Source organism: Mauremys reevesii, linkage group 17, assembly GCF_016161935.1.
Source record: "Mauremys reevesii isolate NIE-2019 linkage group 17, ASM1616193v1, whole genome shotgun sequence".
In the NCBI taxonomy this organism is placed as follows: domain Eukaryota; kingdom Metazoa; phylum Chordata; order Testudines; family Geoemydidae; genus Mauremys; species Mauremys reevesii.
The window spans coordinates 6,824,526-6,838,966 of NC_052639.1; the positions used below are offsets into that span (position 1 = coordinate 6,824,526).

At 48.6% G+C, this 14,441-nt stretch overlaps 1 non-coding gene across 1 annotated transcript; it reads left to right on the forward strand.

Annotated features, from left to right (window-relative positions):
• Positions 1-10,729: 10,729 nt before the first annotated feature.
• TRNAA-UGC lies at positions 10,730-10,801 on the forward strand. Its single transcript has one exon. It is a non-coding gene; the product is annotated as a tRNA-Ala (tRNA).
• Positions 10,802-14,441: the final 3,640 nt, after the last annotated feature.

Sequence of the window (14,441 nt, forward strand, 5' to 3'; positions counted from 1 at the left end):
AGTCAAGAGACGATTTTTTTCCCTTTTCCTTCTGGGGGTGGGGGTACATTGACGAACTATGCTCTGAACCACCGTGGACAATGTGTTTGACCCTACAGGTATTGGGAGCTCAGCCAAGAATGCAAATGCTTTTCAGAGACTGCAGGAACTGTGGGATAGCTTGCGTCCTCAGTCCCCCCTCCCTCCCTCCATGAGCGTCCATTTGATTCTTTGGCTTTCCGTTACGCTTGTCACGCAGCAGCGTGCTGAGTCTCTGCTATGGCATCTGTCTGGAGATTTTTTAAAAATACTTTGGACCAGGCCTAACATTACACTAATTCATAGAATCATAGAATCATAGAACTTAAGATCAGAAGGGACCATTATGATCATCTAGTCTGACCTCCCGCAAGATGCAGGCCACAAAAGCTGACCCACCCACTCCTGAAATAATTCTCTCCCTTGACTCAGCTGTTGAAGTCCCAAAATCCTGATTTAAAGACTTCAAGTAGCAGATAATCCTCCAGCAAGTGACCCCTGCCCCATGCTGCGGAGGAAGGCGAAAAACCTCCAGGGCCACTGCCAATCTACCCTGGAGGAAAATTCCTTCCCGACCCCAAATATGGCGATCAGCTGAACCCCAAGCATGCGGGCAAGACTCTCCAGCCAGACACTCAGGAAAAAGACTTTCAATATCCCAACATTGACCCTCAGTACTAATTACCAGTGGTCACACGTTATTGACCTATTGACTAAATCACGTTCTCCTATCAAACCATTCCCTCCATAAACTTATCAAGCTTAATCTTAAAACCAGAGAGGTCCTTCGCCCCCACTGTTTCCCTCGGTAGGCTGTTCCAGAATTTCACTCCCCTGATGGTTAGAAACCTTCGTCTAATTTCAAGCCTAAACTTCCCGACTGCCAATTTATATCCATTTGTTCTCGTGTCCACATTAGTACTGAGCTGAAATAATTCCTCTCCCTCCCTGGTATTTATCCCTCTGATATATTTAAAGAGAGCAATCATATCTCCTCTCAACCTTCTTTTGGTTAAGGAAAACAAACTGAGCTCCTCAAGTCTCCTTTCATACGACAGGCTTTCCATTCCTTGGATCATTCTAGTGGCCCTTCTTTGTACCCGTTCCAGTTTGAATTCATCCTTCTTAAACATGGGAGACCAAAACTGCACACAATACTCCAAATGAGGTCTCACCAACACCTTATATAACGGGACTAGCACCTCCTTATCTCTACTAGAAATACCTCGCCTAATGCATCCCAAGACCACATTAGCTTTTTTAGCGGCCACATCACATTGCCAACTCATAGTCATCCTGCGATCAACCAGGACTCCGAGGTCCTTCTCCTCTTCCGTTACTTCCAACTGGTGCGTCCCCAGCTTATAACTAAAATTCCTGTTAGTCATCCCTAAATGCATAACTTTACACTTCTCACTATTGAATTTCATCCTATTACTAATACTCCAGTTTACAAGGTCATCCAAATCTCCCTGGAGGATATCCCGATCCTTCTCCGAATTGGCAATACCTCCCAACTTCATGTCATCCGCAAACTTTATCAGCCCACTCCTACTTTTGGTTCCAAGGTCAGTGATAAATAGATTGAATAAGATCGGACCCAAAACCGAACCTTGAGGAACTCCACTGGTAACCTCCCTCCAACCCGACAGATCACCTTTCAATATGACCCGCTGCAGTCTCCCCTTTAACCAGTTCCTTATCCACCTCTGGATTTTCATTTCGATCCCCATCTTTTCCAATTTAACCAGTAATTCTTCATGCAGTACCATATCAAATGCCTTACTGAAATCAAGATATATTAGATCCACCGCATTTCCCTTGTCTAAAAAATCTGTTACTTTCTCAAAGAAGGAGATCAGGTTGGTTTGGCACGATCTACCTTTCGTAAAACCATGTTGTAATTTGTCCCAATTGCCATTGACCTCAAGGTCCGTAACTACTCTCTCCTTTAATATTTTTTCCATGACTTTACATACTGCAGACGTTAAACTAACAGGCCTGTAGTTACCCGGGTCACTTTTTTTCTCCCTTCTTGAAAATAGGAACTATATTAGCTAATCTCCAGTCAGATGGTACAACCCCCGAGTTTAGAGATTCATTAAAAATTATCGCTAACAGGCTTGCAATTTCACTCGCCAATTCCTTTAATATTCTAGGATGAAGATTATCCGGGCCGCCTGATTTACTACCGTTAAACTGTTCAAGTTTGGCTTCTACCTCGGATACTGTAATTTCCAACCTCGCACCTTCATTCCCATCAGTCACTCTGCCACTATTCCTAAGCCCTTCATTAGCCTCATTAAAGACCAAGGCAAAATATTTGTTTAGATACTGTGCCATGCCTAGATTATCCTTAATCTCCACTCCGTTTACAGTTTTAAGCGGTCCCACTTCTTCTTTCTTGCTTTCTTCCTATTTATATGGCTAAAAAACCTTTTACTATTGGTTTTAATTCCCTTCGCAAGGTCCATCTCTACCCGTCTTTTGGCCTTTCTCACTGCATCCCTACACCCTCTGACCTCAATAAGGTAGGTTTCTTTGCTGATCCCTCCCATCTTCCACTCCTTGTACGCTTTCTGTTTTTTCTTAATCACCCCTCTGAGACGCTTGCTCATCCAGCTCGGTCTAAGGGCTTGTCTACACTACAGGACTATTTCGAATCTACTTAAGTCGAATTTGTGGATTCGACCTTAATAAGTCGAATTTGTGTATCCATACTAAATACACAAATTCGAACTTCTGAGTCCACATTCACGGGGCCAGCTTCGACTTTGGAAGCGGTGCACTGTGGGAAGCTATCCCACAGTTCCCGCACTCCCCGCTGCCCATTGGAATTGTGGGATTTCCCCCCAATGCATGCTGGGGGGAAAAATGTGTCGTCATTGAACCGTCAATCCCGCCCTCCCTCTCTTCCTTGAAAGCGCCGGCGGGAAATCTGTTCGCGCCCTTCTCTGGTCGGTTACAGCGCGGACGCCACAGCACTGCGAGCATGGAGCCCGCTGCGATCATCGCTGCACTTATGGCCGTTGTCAACTCCTCGCACGTTATCGTCCACCTCTTCCACAGTCAGATGCTGAGAAACCGGGCGAGGAGGCTCCGGCAGCACGGTGAGGAGAGTGGCGCAGACCTCTCAGAAAGCAGGGTACGCCGGGCAGTGGAGATCATGGTGGCAATGGGTCAAGTTCATGGTGTGGAACGGCGATTCTGGGCCCGGGAAACAAGCACAGACTGGTGGGACCGCATAGTGCTGCAGGTCTGGGATGACACAGAGTGGCTGCGAAACTTCAGGATGCGTAAGGACACTTTCCTTGAACTGTGTGACTTGCTGTCCCCTGCCCTGAAGCGCCAGGACACAAGGATGCGAGCAGCCCTGACTGTGCAGAAGCGAGTGGCCATAGCCCTCTGGAAACTTGCCACGCCAGACAGCTACCGGTCAGTAGCGAACCACTTTGGCGTGGGCAAATCTACCGTGGGGATTGCTGTCATTCAAGTAGCCCACGCAATCGTTGAGCAACTGCTCTCAAAGGTAGTGACTGTCGGAAATGTCCAGGTCATCATAGATGGCTTCGCGCGATGGGATTCCCAAACTGCGGTGGGGCTATAGATGGGACTCACATCCCTATCCTGGCACCAGCCCACCAGGCCAGCAAGTACATTAACCGAAAGGGCTACTTTTCAATGGTGCTGCAAGCTGTGGTGGACCATAGGGACGTTTTACCAACTTCAACTTCGGTTGGGCTGTGAAGGTTCATGAGGCTGGTGGGTTCAGGTACGCTGGTCTTTTTAGACGCCTCGTGGTTGGCACTTTGTTCCAGGTCCTGAAACTAGCGGTTGGGTATGTGCAGATGCCTACAGTGATCCTCGGGACCCGGCCTACCCGCTAATGCCCTGGCTCATGAAGCCCTATACAGGCGCCTTGGACACTGAAAAGGAACTCTTCAACTACCGGCTGAGCAAGTGCAGAATGGTGGTGGAGTGTGCTTTCGGACGCCTCAAGGGAGATGGCGGACCTTACTGACTCGCTCGGACATCAGCGAAAAGAATATCCCCGTAGTTATTGCTGCTTGCTGTGTGCTCCACAATCTCTGTGAGAGCAAGGGCGAGACCTTGTTGGCCGCTTGGGAGGGTGAGGCAAATCGCCTGGCTGCTGTTTATGATCAGCCAGACACCCGTGCTGAGAGAATATCCCAGCGGGAAGCGATATGCATCAGGAGGCTTTGAAAGCGAGTTTCTCGCAGAGCAGGGTAACCTGTGACTGTCCACTTGATTTTAAGAGAGCCTGATCATAAACCAAGTTTTCCCCACTTCCCAAGGACGTTTTAAAACTAAGGACATGTTTTAGTAATTAATAATAAATCTTTCGTTGACTTTGCATTTCTGTTTCTTCGTTGAAACATGGAAGCATTCTGTGCTGGTTAAGGTGTGCACTGATGGGTGGGTTTGCAGGAAGGCGAGGGGTGCCGTCCTTGGATAGGGGTTACCATGACGGCTGTGGGTTTGGGCGTTGGAAGGTGAGGGGTGTGGGGAAGGGTGAGTATCTGCCCCTGGATGAGGTCTCTTTGGGGCTCGGGGCACCGGGAGGATCGTGACTACGGTCCAAATGCATGTGAAGGGAAGCCTGCCTTTACATTCGGGATGTCAGGCACCAGGACCCTACACATCAAGGAAAGACCCGGGCAGCATACACCACACAGACTGTCCCTGGTGCCTAGTGACTGCAGTCTGTGTGTGCCCTGCAGTTGACCCTGCCCCCAAGTCTGTACCCTGGTAATGTGGGCTATGCACTGTAATTAAAAATCCCCCCCCCCCCACAAAGTCTTCTGACACGAGAAACGGGATGGAAACAGACAGAAAAAGCACACCGCTTTTAATAATGTTATACACAGTGGGGGGTTGAAACTTGGATTTGGGACTGGGTGATCCTGTAAGGGAAGAACTTCTACAAATTTACAGCGAGAGGTGTCTTGTACATTAGCGCCTGCTGCGGTGCTGTGACAGTTCTCACGGCCCCTACCGCCCCTCCTTCTTGTCACTTTGGGTGAGGGGGGGACAGGACTTCTTGGCGTTGGAGGGCGGTTGCAGATGCACTGCAGGGGGGCTCTCTCCTCCTGCCTGTGGTCTTGCAGAACATCTACAAGGCGCCGGAGCGTGTCCGCTTGCTCCTCATTAGACCAAGCAGCGCTTGAGTCGCCTGCTGGTCTTGCTGCCGCCACCTAGCCTCCCGGTCCTGGTGTGTGCGATGCTGCTGACACAGGCTCGCCCTCGACTGACTCTGCTCTGCCGCCTCCGCTCCGTAGCGGGCCATCAGTTCCTGGAACATGTCGTCCCTTGTCTTTTCTTTCGGCGTCTAATCTGAGCCAGCCTCTGCGAGGGGATGGCGGGCAGTCCGTGAAGGAGCCAAGCTGTGTGATGCGAAAAAGTAGGTGATTTCCTTGAACAAATACATGTTTGCCAACAGTAAACACAGTCTAGTCATTTTCAGTTAAGAAGACCAAACAGGGAACCAAGTCTCAGGAGATCTCGGAACTAGTCCGAGATTTCGGAATACGCTCTCATTGGCGGCGCGATTGCACTGGATAGCGCAAGCGAGGAGAGACAGCTGCATCCCTCTTGCACAAAGTCCTGGTAAGCCTTACAGTACAGACTGCTTATCAGATAGTGCTTAGCTGTGCTCTCCTGCTGGAGGCAATGTGCAAAGCAGAAAAGATGAGCGTTATGCGGCATCTCCCGCCAGTGACCGCGAAAGACCCCTGTATGCTTTTCCTCTGAGGCCTGCAACACGTGGCTGTTAAGCGAGGGTCATTCTTATGCAAAGTAAAACTCTGTTAAGCGAGGGTCATTCTTATGCAAAGTAAAACTCTGTTAAGCGAGGGTCATTCTTATGCAAAGTAAAAGTCTACCATGCACAATAGTAACAGTACACTAATTCCACTAATTAGATGCAGCACTTCCACAACGACATCACCCTGAGGCGTGTCAGGCGCACACAGAGAGAGCGGATGTTAATAGAAGCCCTGCACAGACCAGGACCCTACGCTGCCATGCTCGTAGAGGCGATGGTCCCCCTGTACCTGAGGATGGCATGGCGCGGAAGAGTGTGCTTCAACGGAGCACCCAATAAAGCACCTCTCCCAAGAAACCTCTTGCTGAGGCTTTTCCAGCTGCTCTCTGAGAGCTTTTTTGAAATATCCCCAGAGGACTATTGCTCCATTGCTGTTTGTGTAGACCTGCTGTTTGTTTAGTTTCATATTTAAAAATGTTTATATAGTATTTCTATTTTTTATATAAATCCCTGTTTCTTAAAAAAATAAATGTTTCCCTGTTTGTAGCACTTACCGCCTGATCCTTCCCCTGATTCCGAGTCCTGGTTAACGGGCGGGGACGGTTGGTAGGGGATCTCTGTGAGGGTGATGAAGAGATCCTGGCTGTCAGGGAAAGCGGGAGTGGGTTCGATGTCGCCTGCACCGTCCTCTAAAGACCCTTCCTCATCTTCCCCATCGGCGAACAGGGAGGGGGAACTGTCCCGGTACACTATTCCGTCCTCGGAGTCCACCGTCACTGGTGGGGCACTGGTGGCAGACCCACCTAGAATGGCATGCAGTGCCTCGTAGAAGCGGCATGTCTGGGGCTGGGCCCGAGCGTCCGTTTGCATCTCTGACTTTTTGATACCCTTGTCTTAGGTCCTTCACTTTCACGCGGCTCTGCATCGCATCCCGGCTGTATCCTTTGTCTTTCATGGCTTTAGAGAACTTCTCGAAGGTCTTCGCTCGCTTGTTGGAGCGCAGCCCGAGAGCACAGACTCTCGCCCCACACAGCGATCAGATCCTGGACTTCCCGGTCACCCATGCTGGGGACCTCTTTCTATTCTGGGATTGCCCGGACTCCTCTGCTGGAGAGCTCTGCATCGTTGCAGGTGCTGCGGAGCTCGCCCGATGTGCAACCAGAACGTCAGATTCAAACCGCCCAGACAGGAAAATGAATTCAAATTTTCGCGGGTCATTTCCTGTGTGGCTGGCCAGAGAATCCAAGCTCGGAATGCTGTCCAGAGCGTCAACAGAGTGGTGAACTGTGGGATAGCTCCCGGAGCTGCTAAGTTCGATTAGCATCCACACCAAGCCTAATTCGAGCTAGCAAGTGCGAATTTAGCGTTACTCCACCTGCCGGGGTGGAGTACCAAATTCGAACTAAAGAGCCCTCTAGTTCGAATTAAATGGCTTCCTGGTGTGGACGGTTGAGCGGTTAGTTCGAATTAACGCTGATAAATTCGAATTAAAGTCCTAGTGTAGACCAGGCCCAAAACTGCTACCTAAGGACCGTTTTCCCTTTCTCGGGATACAGGCCTCTGACAGCTCCTGCAACTTCAACCTGAAATAATCCCAGGCGTCTTCCACCTTTAGATCCCTAAATATGTTAGTCCAATCCACTTCCCTAACTAGTCGCCTTAATTTAGTAAAGTTAGCCCTTTTGAAATCGTAAACCTTAGTCTCAGATGCAATTTTGTTTATCCTTCCATTTATTTTGAAACGAATTAGCTCATGATCACTCGAGACAAGGTTGTCCCCTACAACCATTTCCTCAACAAGGTCCTCACTACTCACCAAAACCAAATCTAAAATGGCATCCCCCCTCGTCGGTTCAGCTACTACTTGATGAAGGAATTCATTAGCTATCACGTCTAGGAAAAGCTGAGCCCTATTATTATTACTAGTATTTGTTCCCCAATCTATATCTGGGAAGTTAAAGTCTCCCATCATCATACAGTTCCTATTAGTATTTACCTCCTTAAAAACATTAAAGAGCTCTCTATCCATATCCAGGCTAGATCCCGGCGGTCTATAGCACACCCCAATCACTATCCCAGGGGAGGCTCTAGTAGTTTTCTTCCCTAATGTGACCATTGCCCAAACAGACTCCGTATTATCCATTCCATTACTAGTTATTTCATTACAGTTCACCTCATTATTGACATACAATGCTACTCCCCCACCTTTACCTTTGTTTCGGTCTTTCCTAAACAGCACATACCCTTCCATACCTGTACTCCAGTCATGACTAGCGTTCCACCATGTTTCGGTTATTCCTACGATATCCGGTTTCAATTCTCAGACCAGGAGCTCCAATTCCTCCATTTTGTTACCTAGGCTTCTCGCATTGGTGAACAAACATCCTAATTTTTGCTGTTTGGCTTCTCTCACCTTTGTTACCCAGTTTGGTAGGGACACTACCACCAGTATGACCTATTGGTCTAGTATCCATCCCCCCCCCCATCTTCCTGTTGTCCAAACCCCTCCCTCTGGCTATATCCGTTCTTATCCTGCTGTCCTCCCTCTCAATGTTTAAATTTGGCGTGGAGAGTGCCTGGACATCTCCCAACCGTCTCCCCTCGATTCCTAGTTTAAAGCTCTTTTGATCAGATGAGCCAGCCTCCCTCCTAGAAGTCTATTTCCTTCCCTACTCAGGTGGAGCCCATCCCGTGAGAAGAGTTCTCTGTCTCCGAAAGCCTCCCAGTGCCCATACATCCCAAAGCCCTCTTTATAGCACCACTCCCTGAGCCAACTATTTATCATCACAATCCTGTCACCCCTTTGTCGCCCTTCCCTAGGGACAGGATAATCCCACTGAAGATCACCTGAGCCTCAATTTCCTTGAGTGTCTTACCCAGCCTGGCATAGTCTCCCTTGATCCTCTCTAGCGAGAATCTAGCCGTGTCATTCGTTCCTACATGAAGGATGATCAATGGGTTCTTACCTGCTCCTTTTAGGATCCTTTTCAACTGCAGGTCCACATCCCGTATTTTAGCGCCCGGTAGACAGCACACCCTTCTGTTCTCCGGATCGGCCCTGGTCACAGGCCTGTCCAACCTTCTCAGTATGGAATCCCCAATCACGTAGACCTGCCTTTGCCTGGTGACAGTGCGGTCTGCTAACCTATCCCCCATTCCCCCTGATTGCAAGCTCCTTCCATTCCTATCCTCCCTTGTAGTCCCCCTTAAGCCATCCTGCATCCTCCCGGGGCCCAAAGTCGGTGCTGTCACCATCAACTCCTCCCCTCTTTCTATCAGACTAGCCGCTATTCTCTTCTTCCTTGGTCTCCCACCGTCAGCTACCACCTGCTGTACCCCTTCCTCATTCTCCAAACCTTCAAACCTGTTCCTTAGCTCTATTTCTCCCTCACTGGCTCTCCTTTTCCTCGGCCTGCTTCTCACGGTCACATGCTTCCACTGCCCATGTTCCCCATCCAGCATTCCCCCCTCACAGGCCTTAGCCCCTGCTTCCCCCTGAGCATTCCCCTTCAGCCACAGCTTGCCTTTGCTCCATCAGCTGCTCAAACCCCCTTCTAATCTCTACCAGGGTTTCTACCTGCATCTCTAGACCTACGATCTTTTCTTCCAGCAGCTCTATTAGGTGGCACTTCATGCATACATACCTCTGTTCCGGTGCCCCCACTAGGACCATGTACATTCCGCAGCTGCTGCATGCAATCATCCTCGTTGTATCCTCTGCTGCTTGGCTCATGGCTGCTGTTGTCTCTGCCTCTATCAGCCTTCTCACCTGGGGAACACAGCACTGCACCCCCTGCCCCTTCCGACTCCCCCTGTAAACTAACTCCCACTCAAACTCCCCTGTTAGCAGCCCTGTTCGCCGGCTCCTGTGCCGCTGCCTGGCTGGGCGGCCGCTTTTATAGGCCCCCTCCTCAGCCTAGCTCCGCCCCCTACTCAGGGCTCGGCTGCCCGCTCAGCAGTCTGCCCCTACGGATAGATAAGTGGGGTTAAATCAGTTCTCAGCCTGAGTCCTTTGCTCTTAATCCTGAGGATATTGTCCCACCATGGGGCCATTTCCCGCATCTCTTTCCTAGGGAAGAACAATTTTCCTTGCCCAGACACAGGAACAGCAAGATCCTTCTCTGTCCCTTGTGCAAAGCAGGGGGCCAAATTCCATGGAAACAATGGACAAGCAGGGGGCCCTGGGCACATCCAGCCCTGGACATGAGATGTTCCCTCCCCTCTTTCTTTATGCCCCTGTTGTTATTTCATGGATTGTCTGGGATGGGGAAAAAGCTGAGTTCACTCCAGGAGGAGGGGGAAAGAACCCTGAAAGTCTCAGGACCCAACTCCTGCTACCAGGATCACTGAGGTGCTGGGAATCGGACTGTGTAAATTGTCAAGGTGGGGAATGAATAACAATTTACAACAAGATCCACCTCATTAATCACTGACACAGGCTAATCCTGCTGCAGATAGAAGGGAAACTGGGAGTGATTCTTTGCTGTGCAGCCATGGAAACAGTGACCCAATTGCACCGCAGTGAACGTGCTGGGGAAAGCTGGACTTTACAGGCAGGTGGAAAGAGCAGATCCTAGAAACACCTGGAGCTTCCCACACCACTGCTACCACCAGGGTCAGGTGTTGAGCGACTCACAGCGCCCCTCCCCTCCCATTATCTTCCAGCAGGGGGTGGCAGCACCCCCCACCCAAAGCAGGGGAGAGGGCTGAGTGTATCTCTGCACCCTGAGTCCAGGGCATCCACTCTCTCTGCCCCACACATCGAATCTGGCCCTGCTGAAAAGTGACCCCCAAGAACCAGCAGCCTCCAGGATAGCAGATTTGGCCTCAGGGCAGGGAATGTCCCCCTCATGCTGCTCTTAGGCCACTGGATACTCTGGAAACAGGAGGGCTCTGAGTGTAACCTATAGCCTACATAATCCGTCTGGGGATGTAGCTCAGTGGTAGAGCACATGCTTTGCATGTATGTGGTCCTGGGTTCAATTCCCAGCATATCTAGGTTCCTTTCACCCTGCTGCTTTGCTCATGCCCAGAGGGATGTAACCCTGCAGGAGTTTCAATCCTGCTCAGTGAGGGGCAAGTGCCAATTGCATGTAAGGTCTGGGTGGGCTTTCTGCTCCTAAGACTCCTCTGTACATTTAAGATTCCCACCAGTTGTGCTGCTTGGGACAAGAGTAGATGAAAAGGGAGAATCCTCCCCAACTGGAGGGAAAGGTCCCATATGCAAAGACTAGACTTATTTTTTGTCTGGGCCCAATCTTTTCACCTGGTACAGCCCTTGTTCCAGCTCACATGGTAGCTAGGGGGTGTCTCATGACTGCAGCCATGTTTGTTCAGTTCCACCCCCTTATACAGCTTTGGCACAAGGCAGGAATTTTTTGTCTCTCTCCTGAGGAAGAGCCCCAGGTTTAAGGTGGATTCCTGTACCAGGTGACATGGTCACATGTCCTGTGAGACCCCCCCCCCCAAGCCTTCATTCTTCCTGGCCTGACTCACAGATGGTGCAGGACAGAGCCATCTCCAGTCAGTTGTCCTGGTTAATGGGAGCATTCAAGAGTCCAAACCACTACTAATGGCCCACACTTTGCATCATTACAACAGGACCTCAGAGTTATAGTTCATATTTCTTGTTTCAGATCCAAGAATGATCGGTTCATACAAATAGGATGAACACACACAGTAGATTATAAGCTTTGTAATGATACCTTACAAGAGACCTTTTGCATGAAGCATAGTCCAGTCACTTTATATTCACACTCATTAGCATATTTTCATAAAATCACACGGAGTGCAACGTCACAGCAGGGAAAGGGTTTTACTGCGGCACCTGGAAGCAGTCAAGTTTCATGTTCTGGTTGTGGTATGAGTTCCTCCAGCTTTCTCGTAAGCACACATGTACCTTAGCGGGTGCTCTTGTAGGGATATTAAAGAAGGTTTACATTATATGAGGAATGATTTATTGATTTATGGTTTTATTATTAACTAATACTTTATAACTTAAGGTTTATGTTAGAAGTAAGTTTGTAAGGATTTATTGTCAGAAATATCTATGTAAGGTTTATGTTAAAAGTAGATTTGTAAGGATTCATTGTTGTAAGGATTTATTGTTAGAAATATCTATGTCTGTACAAGCCCGCTCAAGGAGATACTTTGTAAACGTCAATTAACTCCAAGCGCCTGTGTTAAAATGAAACTTTGAAGTCGCTACTTTGCTTTGTAACTAGTTAATTGACGTCAATTGACTCTAAGTGCCGGTTTTCTAAGTGAAAGTTTGTAACTGATACTTTGTTTTAAAAATGGCCGCTGTGAGCTGCTGATTGGGTAATTGACTCAGCACCTTGTTAACTCACCGCGCAAGCTGTCAATTGCCTCTAATTGGCCAATTGACTTTGTTAACTCAGCGCGCAAGCCGTCAATTACCCCTATGCCTCAGGCAAAACTATGTAACATACAAATAGAGACCCCCACCTCTGTTAAAGTCATTTTTACCTCGCTTTATGTTTTTAATTGTTAAAAGACAAGGAGTCTCACACCCCAAAAGGATAAAGAAACTGTAAAATAAATGTAGTTAAGATAAAAAGTATATGTGAATGAGTGTCTAGTTTAAATGTTGAATGTTTAAATGTTGAATGAGTGTCTCGGGAGTTACCAAGCCTGAAAGAGTCAGTGTCGGCCGAAGAAGGTGTCAAGTGGAATCAACCAGATGACCCCCGGAGGGCGAACTGGAATCCACCCCGGCACCTCAAAGGAAACAAAGGACAGAATGGAACCAGCTATCTGCTGATTGATCTGGCAAAAGCAGAATAAAGACCTAACATAGGGAAAAATCCCTATAAAACTGAACCCTGGAGAATAAGGACTTTGAGTCAATGGTTCTGCTGCCAGCTTCTAGGAACATCAGGTGCACCTGACACAGACTCGGCTCCACTCTTGTGTACAGGATACCTGGCCAGTATTCTGTCACAAGCAACTTTAGGCTGGTAACTATAATATCTACGCAGAACTTGTATGAATGATTGTGTGAATGGATATACAGATATACATATATATAAGTAATCATAGGAATAAGTAGCCAAACAATGTTGTTTGCTGTTATATTCTATTTTATTATGATATATACAATAAATGTGACAAATGTCTTTTCCCCTTTAATAAGGTCCTGCTAGTTTTTATTGGTATAACACTCTCGATACAGGAATGGCCCCGACACGGTAAAGTGATGGGGATTGCATTTTCCTTTTTTATTTCTGTATTTCCAATGACATTTCTGTTTGTGATTTCGTTTTGCTTCGTATATCTGTGTTTTCTCCTGGATTTGATAGCTAACTTAAAAAAGAATAAGGCCTCAGGGCGCCGGATGGCTTTTGGCCAGGGCAAGACGCTGCAGCACCGGGGACCTAGGCTGGGGAGCTGGGGAGAAGCTTCCTAGTCCCTGCAGCTGGGTGTGTCCCTGCCTGTGCAAAGGTTTGTGTGAGTGCAGCCACCAACCTTTCTGAAACTACAAGACATTCCCAAATGTGGAGGTGGCCACAGGGGGCCAGAAGCGCTGAGCCTGGGCACCCAGAGATGTGGCTGAAGCAGAAGCTGCCAAGGCCAAAGCCCTGAGCCCAATGACAGGCTGATGCAGTGCACTTGCTTCTGCACTGCCTCTGGAGGTGCATCTGATATCCCCACAGAGAGCAGCCATACAGGGGAAGTCCTGTCCCAAATCCAGAAGACCGACAGCTAGGAGGCCCCTAATGGGGTGCTCTTGCCTGGGGCACCCTCCCATGGTCTCATGGGCTCATAGACTCATAGACTCGAAGGCCAGAAGAGACCATAATGATAATCTAGTCCCACCTCCTTCACAATGCAGGCCACACAATCTCACCCATCCACTTCTAGATCAAACCCCTAACCTATGTCTGACTTACTGAACTCCTCAAATTGTGCTTTGAAGACCTCAAGCTGCAGAGAATCCTCCAGCAAGTTACCAGTGCCCCATGCTGCAGAGGAAGGCGAGAAACCTCCAGGGCCTCTGCCAATCTGCCCTGGAGGAAAATTCCTTCCCGACCCCAAAGATGCTGATCACTTAAACCCTGAGCATGTGGGCAAGACTCACCAGCCAGCACCCACGAGAGAATTCTCTGCAGGAACTCACATCCCATCCCATCTAACATCCCAGCCAGACCACTGGGCATACTTACCTGCTGATCATCAAAGATCAATTGCCAGATTAATTGCCAAAATTAGCCTATCCCATCATACCATCCCCTCCATAAACGTATTAGGCTTAGTCTTGAAGCCAGATATGTCTTTTGTCCCCACTACTCCCCTTGGAAGGCAAGTCTAAACTCCCTAGTGTCCACTTGATAGCCACTGGTTCTTCTTCTTCTGCACGGCATCGCTCGTGGAGAACAAGGACCTGCAAATCTACAGTCGTAGTCTATCTTTGTTTCAAGAACGAAAACAAAGAGGACCGGAATGGATTTCAGCTGATGGACAGCTTTGCTCAGTGTTTGTACATTTTAACAGGAAAATGTTGAATGATGAAATTCATTTCACGTCCCCGTTCAGCGGAACTCCTGAACATACAGGAGATGGATATGAAAATATAGATCAATTAAAAAAGAGGACATGTAAGAGAGCAGCTGGACTT